At 31.9% G+C, this 3,466-nt stretch overlaps 1 long non-coding RNA gene across 1 annotated transcript; it reads right to left on the bottom strand.

Moving 5' to 3' along the window:
• Positions 1-2,567: 2,567 nt before the first annotated feature.
• On the bottom strand, positions 2,568-3,426 carry LOC114075093. Its single transcript, XR_003575441.1, has 2 exons — positions 3,191-3,426; positions 2,568-3,032 (listed from the first exon to the last, which is right to left on the bottom strand). It is a non-coding gene; the product is annotated as an uncharacterized LOC114075093 (long non-coding RNA).
• Positions 3,427-3,466: the final 40 nt, after the last annotated feature.

Raw genomic sequence — 3,466 nt, forward strand, 5'->3', positions numbered from 1 at the left:
ATTCTGTATGTTGGGCCCAAGCCTGTTAGGGCGTAGCTTAGCAATATATATAGACGCTATGGCAAACCCTATTCTGTAATTCTGTTCTTGCCTCTCCTTAATAAAACTGCTCTCCCTCTTCCCGTGGACGTAGCCAATTTATTGGTGAACCACGTAAATCTGTTGTCTTGTTTTTCGCGTTTATATTTTCTCGTATTATCTCGAATTCCGCATAACAGTTCCCATGAGGAAAATATTTCAGACTTAACTTCAATCTATTAGTACTATTATTTACTCAATTATTTCCTTAGAAAACAAAAGATAATAAAAGGGAGATTTTTTATTTCTAAATTAATAAAAATAACTATCTAAATTAAAGTAACAACTAACAGATTTAAATCTTGGAGTTTAATCAATTAATAAAAGTAACTAGGGTTTAAGTGTTCCCCACAAGTTTCTAACTTGATAATTCTAACTATAACAATTCTTTCCTAGTATCTTGCATGCAAAGTGATAAGTTATGTATTTCTGAATCCTTGGTCCGTCATTTAAAAAATTTCACTCCGCACCTTGGTCTGGCTACGTGTGTTGATATACTAACCCTTACCTTTACCTCATATTAAGCATTGTATTCGATATTTGACTAAGTTATTACCTCGTACCAATCAATACTAGTCTATTAGATAGTATACACTAAATCTATGTTGATAATTCTTTTCCTATTATCTACCTCCTTGGTCCGCCAAGCAGCATTAAGGCGAGTTCTAACGTTGGCCATCCGTTAAAAAGACTTCTAAACGCAAGAATTATCAATACATGCAAGACACTATTCTAGAATTATTATTTTAGTTAGATTTTACCTCATTATTCACCCATGGTTCCCACAACCCTAGTTATGGAGTTTAGTTACCCATAGTCATAATCTCAATATTCATATGTGTAATATAAGAATTCATGCAGTTACTTCAATGAGAAAGAATAAAATCCAAAAATTTACTTGATTAATCGACAAAATCACCAACAATCAACTCTAGAGAAAAGTGTAATAATCAAAAGTCTAATATCCAAAATAATCTACTAACAAAGAATCTAACATAAAACTATCTAACCACAAAAAGTATAACCCCAAAAACGAGGTTTTTACAACTATTTATAAGAAAAAAACAAAAACGTAATAAAAGAAAGACTCTAATTGCTGAAAATCTGTCAAAACGCGGCTGGGTCGACGGACCTCGTGACGGGTCGTCGTGGTCACGACTGTCCGTCATGGCCTCCGTCATTCTATACTTTACAAATCATTCTGCTGCTTTCTTCATTACCCTCGACGAACAGGTATGACAGATCATTCGTAGCGCGACGGTCCGTCGAGGGTCTCTGTTCCATAACAATTACACTTCTTGGAATTTGGGTACTGGAACTACTTCTCTGATAATCACGATGAACCAGCAGGACGGACCGTCATGGCGATGACGGTCCGTTATGCACGTCGTAACCCCACACTTGGTCAGACTTCCACATCTTCCTTCAGCAACTTCACTACGACGCCACGTACGGACCGTCACAAGCTCCGTAGGTGGTAACTTTTCTGCATTTCTTGCTCAAAAACTTCCGCGTTCATCTATAGACAGATTTCCAGCAAATAAAGGAAAACTTACATAAAAATCAATACAAAAAGACTTTTGGACAAACACTAAAAACTTAAGGAAAAAATATTAGAAATATCAAGTAGCACCAAAGTCTATCACCTAGTTTCTCACATTAGCCACAATATTTATTTCTGTGAGTGCAATAAATTGATTATCCGTATCAGCCAAAGTTATTTTTATCTTAGAGAGATTGTCATTTCTTTTAAATATTCTTTTACATTGCGGTGTATTTTCCATGAAGATTTTATTATTTGCATTAAATTTGTAACCATGGGTAATTGCATACATGTAATTTTCTTTACCGTAAGCCTTTGGCAGAATGACTTGAAGAGTACCATGTTAGGATTGCAACAACATCAGTATCGTCAATACCATCAGTATCATCAATAGTTTCAGGACACATATTATATGTCATAGTTTCTTAGATTGTTGTGGAAATATTAAGCATTTCACGATAATAATAATAAATAATTTTATTATTTAACAAAAAAAAGTAATTCTAAAAATAAGATAAAAATTACTATGATGATATATAATAACAGTACATAAAATTAGTATTTGAGTCGTGCTGAATACTGCTTAAGAAACTATTTCAACGATGTAAAATGTTTTTCCAAAATTAAATAAGCACTTCGCTACCTTAAATAGAGGTAATAGGAATCAATAAATTAATTAACATTAGCAAGTTATTAGCGAAAAATAAATAATCATTAATTAAAATAAAATTTCAAAAAGTAGAAATAAACCAAAATTAAAAGAGGGAAACAAAGATTGGGGAAGAAAGATTGAATATATTTCTCTGCATGTTTTTTCAATTGAGAAAAGAGAAGTATATATAGTGTAAAAGTGTTGTAACCAAGTTCACAAGTGGCTTGCCACTTGTCCAATCTTCCTCATGCAAATGAACACATGTTAATGTGTTGTCAAGAGATGAAAAAATCATTTGTCAAAGTAAAATATTATTTAATAATTCTTTTGAAATAATAACATTTTTTTCTACATGGACATGGTCATATGCTACTTATTATCTAGACATTGAGTTATAAATCAATAGTTATTAAAAGAGTAGATTATTTTTTTATTTATTTTCATATAATTTTCCAGAACACTTGATTCTTTTTTGTCCAAGTTATGAGTTTTAAGACATAAAAATGCTTTGTCAAGTTGTGCATTGTGTAGTATATGAAGGTCTACGTACTTATAATTTATCTTTTATTTTTATTTTAGCTTGGTAAAGGTCTCAACTCCTGTGTCTAGTCTGCAAGGATATGGGGATCTTTATCCAATAGATATGAAATGTAGACCACCTTGTATGATTTTATCCACCATTGACATCTCAAAGCCAGGCAAATTGGAGGGACAGAGCGCCAAATAATGTTCAACTTCATCAACTGCATGTTTACTTACCTATATTATGGCAGAAAACACTGTTATTGTATCAATGTCACTGTATTTATCTCCATGATGAAGAAAATAAAAGTTGAATTCTATAGAGGAACATTGGTCTTGAAAATTGAAAATATGCAAAGCATAGAACAAAATCAGAGCTTGAACTGTAGGATTACCATCACATGGCTCTAGAAGTTCATAGTCACAATAATTTAGATTTGCTAACTCTTTGATTCCTGAAAGTTGCATACACTTTCCTAAAATAGAAGCAAATAATTTTGAGTATGATCTTGTGAAAGAGTTTTGCCAGAAATATCAAATAAAATTTCACTTTCGGTAAAAGATGTTACTATATTTTTGCTTCTTTGTCATGGATAATGCTACAAAGAACTTTCCATTTATAAATATAATAAAGAGGTAATGAAAACAATATAAATATATATATATATATA

The sequence above is a fragment of the Solanum pennellii genome, chromosome 12 (genome assembly GCF_001406875.1).
Source record: "Solanum pennellii chromosome 12, SPENNV200".
NCBI classification, from domain to species: domain Eukaryota; kingdom Viridiplantae; phylum Streptophyta; class Magnoliopsida; order Solanales; family Solanaceae; genus Solanum; species Solanum pennellii.